This window comes from Protopterus annectens, chromosome 3.part0 (assembly GCF_019279795.1).
Source record: "Protopterus annectens isolate FY-2018-M chromosome 3.part0, PAN1.0, whole genome shotgun sequence".
In the NCBI taxonomy this organism is placed as follows: Eukaryota; Metazoa; Chordata; order Ceratodontiformes; family Protopteridae; genus Protopterus; species Protopterus annectens.
In genome coordinates, this window is record NC_056731.1 from 680,984,226 (window position 1) to 680,996,677 (window position 12,452).

Below are 12,452 nucleotides of genomic sequence, written 5' to 3' on the forward strand. Positions count from 1 at the left end.
ACCTCAGACCTTGCAATGTAGGGTATGAGAGCTGAGCCTGTCTCAGCTCTCTCTTTGTAATCCTTCCCAACTCCCCTTCCACAGGAAGTTTGGTATCCTCTGACAGGGGTGCCTCACTGTCAATCTGGGTAATACTACTCACCTCTACCTTTGCAGTCACTCTGTCCAAGGGAACATCAGTACCCACAAGCAGCTGTGGCTTACCTTCAGTCTCACTGCTACAGGGCAGCTCCCTCCCTGAAGTAACCACCTCACCAGTCCTGGTTGCAAGTATGTGGTCTGACTGGGTCTCCCCGAGGAAACCAGACCCACATGCTCATCTCCTAGCCTAACTATGTGTAACTGCATTAAGACATGGTACTGCCTCATCAAAATCCTTCCCTATCAGGACACTTGCAGGATGGTAGTTTGGTACTGTTGGCATTTTGTCCTTCCAACTTACTGGCTCCCTCACCTTTTTTCTCCACCTTGCCTCTGTGGACATCTCTATGCCACATGGCACCACTGGTTGCAGTCAAAACATTTAACCCTAGGTCCTGGATGAGTACCTGGACTAGTGGCTTCCCCTGCTACTGGCAGATTATGTTGGGGTGGTCTGGGCTTCCCACCATGAGTTCCCTTAGACCCATGAGCAGCACTGGGTGTCACTTTCCTGTGCAGGAATGTCCTGCTTGCTAGGTATAGGTCTCCCTTCTTCCCCAACTCATCTGAAGTAGCACATTGTCTATCAGCTAACCAGATCCTCATGTTCTCAGACAAAGTGCTAAGGGCTTGTTCCCTCACCAAAAGGTCTGCCAGCCCCTCAAAAGTGGTGACCTGACATCCACTCACCCACCTATGAAAATAAGTGCTCATTTCACCAACATATTCACATACACTTTCATCTGCCTTGTGTCTCTGCTCATGAAACTTTTTCCTATAAGTTTCAGCTGTTAGCTTATAAAATTCTAACAAGCAATTCTTTACAGGATTATAGCTAAAACAGTCAATTTCAGATAATTTGGAAAGTACATTTACAGCATTACCATGGATTAAGGGGGTCAGGAACAATACTCAGAGCCTTTGGTCAACATCATACTGTTTACATACCCTCTCAAACATGAATGAAACTATCAAAATTATCCCCCTCTGTAAACTGTGGGAAAAATGTACTGACCTTTTGTGCTTCTAGGGTCCCGTTATTCACTTCCCCATTACCCCCATGACTCTGGCGAAGAGTCAGCATCTCCTTTTTTGTGTTGCCTCTGCCTTTCCTTCTCTACAGCTTCCATTTCCAAACACCTGGCCTTCAACTCAAGTCTCTTTAGCTCCAGATTGATTTTTAAGTCCTCTGCAGAATGGTTGAACTGTCCATTTACTCTGAGTGTTGTACATCTCCATGGCCAGTCTGGTCATCCTTCTGATTGCTGTTTTCTGATGCAGCTTTGACCAAAGCTGCAATCATATCTGCCTTAGTCAGGTTTCCATGCATCAGTCCCTTAGCATGGCACATCTCAGCCAACTGGCTCCTTGTCAGCTTGCCATACTCCTCTACTGACATGTTTGCCTGCTCTCCCTGACTAACTAAGCTAACAAAAGAAGTAAAACAATTGTGATCTAAACTCTGAATATTCGCTGTGTGGGTGATTTGGAGTAAAAAACACCTTCAGTGATCACTGTACATAAACTACAGGAATTCACTATCCGCACCACTACAAGCCAATTAGTATGTGATGTGGCTAACTCACCACTATCAAACAATATTTGATTTGGATATCCCACCACTGCCAAAAAATTAATATGTGACACCCATGCACTAGCCAGTAATCAAGGAGCCTCAGTCCTCACCACTAGCACTACTGAGGGCATGCACATTGGGAAGGATAACACATACACACACAGTAAAGTAAAATTTCCCTTAAGAGCACACAGAGATCACAGTCAGTGTGAGGCTGGTTTCTTTCTTTCTCTCCACGTCCCCAATAAGACTCCCCACTGGCACAGCTATCTATAGGCTTCAGGTCTCAGCCGTGTAGTCAATCCAAAACTTCCAGTACCCTCTCTGTCCAACCAGTGCTTTGTGTCCCTGCCCAAGTAGCTGACACACACACACTTTGAGATTTGGTTTATATACAAACATACAGACACTCCCGGGGAAGGCTGGCACAGGTACTCCAGCTATGCCCCCTCCTGCCAGGCTATAAGGTAGTAATCACTGCCACCAACTACTCTTTATCAGCTAATAATAAGGCCCTTACCAAAGGGTGTCCAATTTTACTGTGCAATATTATTATCTAATTAGTAAGTGTGATGACCAGCAAGAGTATTGGAGTGGCTTTGTACAGAATCACCAAATACATGGAAGTATTCTACAGCTTAAATTATCTCTACACAAAGCAGCTACAGTTGAAAGGTTTAAACATATTTAATAATAAATAATAAAACACAAGCCAAATCTCCTCAGTTCAACGCAGTGCTAGTCAAGAGTTCAGATACAGGAACTTTAAAACAATACTGTAGGATAGTCTAACATAAATATTGAAAACAGCTAGTCTAATCTTACTATTTTCTATCTATTTCTAAGAGAAGTACTAAGTTCTAAATAAACTTACATACATACAGAGCAAAGGCAGAGTGCTGGTGAGTAGATGTGTTCAGGTTCAGACAAAATTCAAAATGCTTAATTCTCTCTCTGAGAAAGTCTTAAATTGATAACACAGTACTGCTGAGTCATTTCACATTACATCATTCTTCTCTGCTTCCCAGGCTAAAAGAAACTCCACATTTACATTTCTTAGTAAGCTTGCACCTGGCCAGGAAGCCACAGCAATAAAAGACATTATACATGTAAAATCTAGCAATTAACTCTGGTCTCAAAACAATAGAAAGAATTTGCTGCCCCAGACATCCTGTCTCCAAGTTTTGAGACCAAACAGTCATAAAATGCTTCACTTATTGGCTTTCTTCCAGCTGGGAGCACTATGGTTACATTTTTGAAGCTCAGTACAACATATAGTTTAATCATAACATATAGTTCTCTTTACATTTGTAAATCAAGCCTGTGGATTGTATTAATATTTACAATGACATAGAATTATCTACAAAATTCTATCTAGCTTGGCTGGCAGCCTTTCAATTTTTCACACTAACCATAAAAGCTTTACTCAGTAGCATATCGCCTACTCTGAGGTGATCTCTGCATAACATATAAAGCTATGTCAAACCCAGAGCTGTTGAACATGCTACACCTAAGGAAATCCCAATCCCTCCAATCTACATGCTCTAGGGACCTAAACCTTGTCACCACAATAAACAGGACATGCTGGAGGGATAGATTCTTGTCCCAGAGACTTCCTATACTCTGGAACAAGCTTCCCATCTATGTCAAGCAAAGTTCTTCATTAGCACTCTTCAAGAAAAATCTTGATGAGTGGATGGGAAATAGGAAATACACCCTGGGGATCACTTCTGTGTCTCTGTTGGACAGTGGCACAGGAAAATAACTTTCTTGGGTGGCGTACGCTATGGAACCTTGCTGGCTAGGCTTATGTAGGCCCTTGGGCTGATAGCCTAGTACCTACCTATGAACCTATGAACCTATGATTGCTTCAGTCTGTAACATAAGTCAACTGTAGGAGTCAAGTCTAATACTGTAGTCAGACATTCAGGGTTCAAATCCCAAAAGTAACAAATATATAGTAAAATCATTTAAAAATATTGAATAATAATTTCAACAGGAGTGGCATAAATGGCCTGCCTTTAACTTAATCTGTATAATTTGACCAAGTGTATGTGCAATATATGCATATTGCAAGGATTACTTTGAGCAATCATTAGTTATAATTTGTAGTTGTTATGAAATATACTTAAATGTGAAACTAGAGACAAATAATTTATTATTGTGATAATGCATTGTATGTCACATATGATGGTACTAATTATCTCCTTTTTTCTCGCACCCCAACCCTTAACTCTCTTTTTTTATTTTTATTTGTGGTCAAAACATTTCCATGTCATCCATCTGTGACAAATCACAAAATGCTTTACAGCACAGGGAGGTAGGTCAACCCCCGAGTCTCGGCCTGCCCCAACTCCAACAGCTCCTGCACCAACACCCGGCACATCTGGGACCCAACCTGGCAGTACGTGCTCTGCTGCCCCTGCACTACCTGGGCCCTCCATATCAGGTAGCACTACCCCAGTAGCTGGTGCTGTGATACCCTCCAGGAATAGTGCCAGATGTGGGTATGTTGTCATCTGCCAGGTGTTGCCAGGCTTGGTGTGCAGGGTTGGGCACAGCACCACTGGTGCATGCCTATGTTGAATGGAGAGGATGCTCTCTTTTATGGTCCATAGGAGAAGACATTAAGCTCTCCATTAGCCAGAAGAGTAAGGGGACAGTGATGGCAGTCCCATGGGTGAGGACTAGATTCTCACTTTCTCCATGTCTGACTGGCATGGGCATCCAATGACTCCTTCCTATCCCCAGTCATGGTGTCCTCCAACCTGTTGTGTCCCTCACCATCCCTGTGTCTTGTTTTGTTTGTCCTGTTTGTCTGCATCTGCTTCCTTACCTACCCTACTTACCTCACTCAGAAAAACCTATGTCCCTTACCCAACATTCCTCTCTTAATGAAGTAAAAATAAAACATGGGCACCTGTCCCACAAATATATATATATATATATATATATATATATATATATATATATATATATATATATATATATATATCATCCCATGCATAGCTTTACATTTCACACACATGTCTTCTTGACCCACTTGATTTGGTCCAATTGGCTACACACCATGATTGCATTGTTGTCACCCCTCTTTCTTGAGGTCAGTCCAAATCCAGCCAATATTCTTTACATATTTTCATTTTACACTGTTGACAAAGTGGATAGCTATGGTTCTTTCCTACCTCCCTCCTGCACATTCCTATATTCCTTACCCTTTGTTCTTTCCCCTTCTTACCCTCCTTTTCACCACTTTCCTACCTACCCCATTTTAACACTGTTAATCTAGACAAATAATAGAATCACACACCAGACACATAAGTGAAAATAAATGAAGTCTTTCACTTTTTGTCTTCTGTGTTTGCTCAGAGTTTGGCATTAGGCACCAATGCCAAGCAACTTTGAACAGCTCTTCAATAGTGTGGTTACTTCTGTGCAATGCTGTTTAAACATGCTGCTCTAAGGTACCACACACTGAAAGTAGAATAAAGAATTATGTCATTGCATATTTAGAACTATTAGATACACCTGGATTCAAAACCTGTATTATCTGGGCTCAAAAAAAAAAATCTTTCAGTGCATTTACACCTGCTGCCACAGAGTCAGATAAGCAACATTTGTGTTTGTTACACTCAGTACTATCCACACTGCTGACTGACCTTTCTACTTAACGTGTTTGAGCAGAGGTAAGCAAACTAATACAACTGTCCTAAAGTTATCAGTGAAACAGAGGCCTGCATTTTCTCACTGCTCAAGTATATGCAAATGCGGAAAGGAGTATAAATGTGTATATTGCATGCGCAAACACTATGCCATCCATTGTGCAAACCAGATGCATGCCAGTGTACTCTTGAAAGTGCACAATAGCATGAATTACTTATGTTTACTGCCCTTTTAGTCTTCATCCTATGGAAGTACATGTAAAACACAACCAAAGGGAAGGCAATTTTTAAGTAAAGAACACATATTTACACTATAGCCATGTGTTACCTGCACCCACACACTTGAAACTTGGTCTCTCAGTACTTGTCCCAAATATATCAACTACACTACAGAAATAAATAAAAAATGCTTTCTTATATACCATGTGCATCTTTACTGACAATAAACATTCACGTTTTCCAATATTTTTAGTAATTTGGGTATCTGTTTCCATATAGTTTGTAGAGCTGTCTCCTAAAGTATACCTGCACATTGGAAACACAACAGCAAATACTACACTATGCACACTCATCTATCTGGTAACTTTCAGAAGTTTAGTATCACAACAGTCATACATGGCTAGCTATCCATTTCATACAGGCCCCCCAACATATTCTCTCAAACATCCAATGATGATACCATCCACTATAAACAGTCCTGCAGCATTGTGAAAGTCAGACTTGTGCAGTGGTGCTTGCATTAAGTACTGAGTTCTCTAGCTGGTGTACTTTGTTAGATAGGGCTTCTAATCCCATGGCAGTCAACTGGTGTGTGTTTTTGTCTCATCCAAAGAGCATAACTGCGCATCTTTCAGTCATCAGTATAATCCCATGAAGTACAAATATTTTGACAGTTGTACATGCTTACACATCCATTTAATTCGAGCCTCACAACATCTTCTCTCAAATATCCAGAGATGACGTCATCCACTATAAACTGTCCTGCGCATGGTAAAAAGTCAGACTTGTGCCATGGTGCTTGCATTAAGTACTGCTTTCTATAGCTATTGTACTTAGGTAGGGGTTCTGTTCTCACTGTAGCCAACGTGTGTGTGTGTGTGTGTGTGTGTGTGTGTGTGTGTGTGTGTGTGTGTGTGTGTGTGTGTGTGTGTGCGTGCGTGTGTTCGTGTGTGTTTGTTCAGTGGGTTGACTTTCAAGAAACCATTTTTTCACTTGAATGTGGGGCACTGCTATTATTATCCTCTTCTAACCAGACACTGTTGTTGTCATCACTTATAAAGTGTTGCCTGATTCTTTGCAAGTCAGACTTGTGTTGTGGTGCATGCATTAAATTCTGCATTCTCTAGTTGGTGTACTTGCTTAGATAAGGGTTCAGTTCTCATTGCAGTTATTTTTTATGTGTGTTTGTTCAGTTGCTTGACATTCAGGAGACCCTTTTATACCAGCATGTGGGACACTGCTATTACCATCTTCTTCTCACTATACTCTGCTGATGTCATCAGCTATAAAGTATTATCTGCACTATTAAAAACAGATTTGTGCTGTGATGCTTGTATTAAATACTGAGACCCCTAGGTGGTTTACTTAGGTAGGGGTTCTGTTCTCACTGCAGTCAACTGGTGTGTGTATGTGTGTGTGAGTTTGTTCAGTTGGTTGACATTCAAGAGACCATTTTACACCAGTATGTAGGACACTGCTATTGCCATCTTCTTTATAACAGACTCTGCTGATGTCATCATCAATACAATATTCTCTGACACTATGACCGACTTGTGCTGTGGCACTTGTGTTAAATACTGAGACCTCTAGGTGTTGTACTTAATTAGGTAGGTGTTCTGTTCTCACTGCAATCACTTGGGGTGAGTGTGTGTTCAGTTGCTTGATATTCATGAGACCATTTTACACCAGCATGTGGGACACTGCTATTACCATCTTCTTCTCACCAGACTCTGCTGATATCATCACATATAAAGTATTCTCCGACACTGCAAAATCCATAAATGTGATGTGGCACTTCTGTTAATATCTATGTTCTGTAAGTAGTTAGGTAAGGCTTCTATTCTCACTACAATCAACTGTTTGTGCATTCAACAATCATAATCCTGACAATTTTAGTACAAAATATGAGTCCACAGCTATGTCCAACCCTCCTCTGAACATGTTGTTATAGCATACAATGATTATGTCATCCTGTGTAACATGCATTCAGACAGTATTTAACACAAACCTGTGCTGTGGCAGTAACATTAACTACTGTGTTTGCAAGCCACTTTACCTACAAATAGATGTGTCCTAATCTTACAGCAACCAACATGTGTGTCTATATATAAAACTATCTCTGTTGAGACAATTTTACACATAGATATGACTCCACATCCATGTCCTACACTCCTCTCAACATGTTCCCCTCAGCATGCAATGATGTTATCATACTCCGTAAAGTGCAACATGCCAGTATTACAGTCAGCCATATGTGGTGTTGCTACTGTGACATTGCATGGCATTCATATCCTAGGCCTACACAGGCTAATGTTCAAATCCAGCCCAGTCTACTGGTGTGTGTGTGTGTGTGTGTGTGTGTGTGGTTGGTGGTATATTATGGTCATTGTATGATCTTTGGAATAGCTCTTCATTTCACTACCACTTGGGTTACCTTTAATTTAGCCCTATGTGCCCTCCTTTTTTTCTCTGGCCACACGACATCCTTCCTGCAGAGGAGTGGAGGATGTCCTCCTGTCAAATACCCATACACACATCATGAAGCAAAGTCCTTCCTTGAGCCTCTGCAAGCCATCTCCAGACTACTGCATGTGTGATTGCTAATTCTGTCATGGTATGATCCACATGTCCTATAGGGACAGTGGCAGAATGTAATGCAATCCAACACATATACTTATATGCACAATAGTCTTAATGTGTTCCACAGTGTAGCTATAGGGATTTTTATTTACATGGTATAATAACGGCTAGGATTCCATGTGATATTGGCCATTAGCCTAATAATGTCCTATGAACCTATGAACAGTTGACATGTCAATGTTTCTGTCATTGACATGTGCTATTTTGAGGTATGGATGAACAGTATGGCTACAATAGGTTATTACGATTTGTGATGTGAGCTAATGTTTTAATGGCTATTGCTGTCATTGCATTACATGCTCTTGCTATAACAGCTGTCTTAATGTATCCCCTGAGAACTGTTGACATGGTATGATACACTTTTATGTATATTGTTGGCATATTAGGACGTGTGTTGTTGTAGTGCAGCAGATCAACTGTCTACACAGTTCACATTCCAGCATCACAGTGGCACTTGCAGTGTGGCATAGGTGTACATGTGTCTGCACACCATTATTAAATACTCTGTGATAGACATCAGTATAAATTCATATTGATCATATGATCACATAAGTCTTGTTTCATACACATGCTGTTATGCTGTGATATACACAACCAATGTATCACATGTTTTGATACAATTGCAACCTTGTGGAATTCATTGCATGTGCAGTTGTGTTGCTACACCCCATGATTATTGATGTGGTCAGCAGCACCATTGTGTGACTATTATCATCTGTGTCAGGAAATGTTCTGCATGAGCCAAAAACAACTGATCTGCAATGTGTCCTGATATGGCATCAGGTTGCTCAGACACAACCTGCCCATGAAACACATATAAGTATATGTTGTGCAATTGATGTAAGTACACGACACTGGCACATTTGTACATCTATGTGCATAGTACCAGTATGTGAAATGTGATGAATGACCATGGTTATATTTGTAGGTCTTTTCATAAATCATTTATTCTAATACATTTGAAATAAGTGGAATATACAACTTAAGCATAGATCTGCATGTGGATGCCACCAGACATACCCGATCAGAGGAAATTGACAATCCGGTAGCTGACAGTTTGTCTCACACTTCACCCCTCTGTCAACACTGGTCATCAGCCAAAATATACATGCAAACATTACTCAGTTTCTATTCTAAAGAAGGTAGCACATCTGTGTGCTCTGTACAGCTAATAACACAGAATCAATGGACTATGACAACATCACAGGTTCCCTATAGAATGACTTAAAACATGGGCCTACCAGACTCAGTTGGATCCATACTTCAACACAGCCTTCAGATGGAATATGTTCCTGTAGAAAGGTGTACATCAACATCCATCCTTCTGACTGGGGGGTGGCATCACCTGATACATGCATCTATAGACACATCCTGGCTTTCCTCATCTGTGAGGTAGACCAACAAGTCATCGTGGACCTTTTCTGAAAGGACATTGGTAATTTCCCAACTGTGTGCAAAAGATGTGTAATTTGTTTAGGCTACATCATGTCTGTTACATTTGTTAGATGTCCTCAAGAAGGTTAACAAGGGCATGCATGATGATAACACTATCATCCTGCCTAATTTGACCTGACCAAGGCATTTGACACAAATCCACACTGAAGTATTATTGAAACACTGTCATGAGTGGCCATAAACACCGATATCTCCAAGTGGCTAAACCACTGGATCACATACTTGACAGATAAATATGTTGAAGTGTGTGAAGTGACCTATATCTATAGTCCAGTGATCAGCTCTGTACCTCATGGCTCTGTGCTAGGCCCTTTCCTGTTCATTAAGTATCACATGTCAAGAATGACTTACACATCCTTTGTCCAAACAGCTTTGTGGAGGACTGCAGACTCTGGACAGTCATTGAATCCAAGTGTGGTATTGGTATAATACAAACAGTATCAACACACACACAAAGGATTTCTGCCTCAGCCATGGAGACATAGATTTACAAAAATCATTGGGGTATTTGCTACATTATAAAAGCAAATACACAGCCTAATTATAATATAGACAGTACACCCCTAATGTGCAGACTATTTGGCATGTGACCTGTGTACTCATTGAGATGGTATGCTGAACATTCACCAGTGTGTGCCCACAATGGTGATTACTTCCTTGTATGTAACACAACTCCTGAGTATGTGCAGGACATCTATGTCAAAGGGCATTATAGTTCCATTGTTCGCAGCCCTCATCACACCAATAACTGAGCACAATGCACCCTTTTTCATGTACCTCACAACACATCTTCCAGGGATGAGTTACTCAAGTGTACCACATTTGCCACAGTGACCTCCTACACATCTTAGTGGCCATACCAAAGTACTCTTTTTGCTGTATAAACATTTGTGGTTGATGGTGCGGAACCCCCAGCAAGGTATTATATAAGATGCATCTGTGATATGTGTTCCTGTGATGCACACAGTATATACATAGCTGATTGACAACATTGATGGCATGGGTTACATTCATGAGAGTGTGGATTGTGCCATATATATGGCATGCACACCTGTTAACTAGCCAGGATTGCTTGCAATTTCAAACACAGGTGTGACAATGTCCCTCCTAACACCTCCGGCAGATGTTACATTTTGACGAAGGTATGCTTGATTCCCCTCAGAGATTGCTGAAAAATCATAATACTTGTACAAGTGTGTTCTTGCAGAACCATCTATGATCACTCACAATCACAGATGTTATGTCAAATATATAGGATTACTGGTGGTTTTGTTGTGATATAGTCTATGATTGTGCATGTTTATGTCTACTGTTGGCCAGTAGCCAGTTACTATGTGTCCTGCTTGGTTGAGACCTATACTGATATTACATTCATATTCAGGTAACTCATTTTGCGTAGCTTTACAATATGCACTTAACCCCTTATGTGACAGTCACATAATATACAATGTGTAGTCTATACTGTATCATGTCGATATGTGATTAGAGTTCATGCTACCACTGTCTTCATTGACATGCCGTCATCTGCTGTACATTATCATGTTTCACCTGTCCTCTTCCCCTGGTGTTCATTATTACAATTGATCTGTGTGTTCATTTTTAATACACAAAATCACCCTATTTATTTATAATGCAGTCTATGTACCTTTAATGGTCATTTACACAACTGTTATTATGTATGCCCAAAACAGGTTTCTACAATACTCTGCACTGTATATACTTTCATGTAATATGTTGGAACTATATAGATTGCTTTACTAATAACCTTGATAATAATTGTGGCATTCTGCACAATCCTACAGACCCAGTTTGACCATAGATATATAGGTATACATGTTTTCTGCTGTCCATGTTGCTTTACATGGTTTCCTGGCAGTGAAACCATGCTTGTTTATGTTTAAACAAAGTGAGTGGTATGCATATGTAATTAACATCACTGCTCACCACACAAACGCATAAACTCCATGCAGGCATCACACTAAGCCTACACAGAATTTATTAAATCCCCAGGGATGCGTATTTTACATAGCTTGATTTCACATTCTTGTAATTTTGCAGTAGGTTGATAGCTTCCATTTTCAACAGTGCATATACAGTGCACATGATCTCCTTGATACTTCAGTTTAAGTGCACTAAGCTAACCAGCAATAGCTATGGCTGAGTACATCAAGGTAAGTGCCAAGAAGAGTGTGGGTTCACCAGTGATCAGTGTTATATGGAGATGTGACATCCCTCTCCTTAATACTTCAGTTTAAGTGCACTAAGCTAAACAGTAATAGCTATGGCTGAGTACATCAAGGTAAGTGCCAAGAAGAGTGTGGATTCACCAGTGGTCAGTGTCATATGGAGATGTGACATCCCTGGCTGCAGTTTCACTGCCATAAAAGTGCATTTTCTAAAAGTCAAAGTAAACCTAGATAATTGGATGGGACACCCTCATATTCTTCCCATTCTGTCTTGTCTTGACATTCTTGAAGCTGGATTGAAGTTTTGAATATGGGCTTTTGCCTAAGCTAGTAATGATCTGCATACTGATTGCCTAATACCTACCTATGAGCCTATGAACTTAATAATTATTGGTCTGGGAGTAGGTACATGCCACATAATATGTTTTTCAGGAATCTATAATGTAAGCCATGCAACAGCTTACCCTCAGCTTTGACACTGACAAAGCAGCTCGTTCCTCCCAAAAAAGGGCAAGTTTCACCAACTACTATCACTTGATGGACAGTTGAAAACCAAGCAGAGAGGTGCCATTT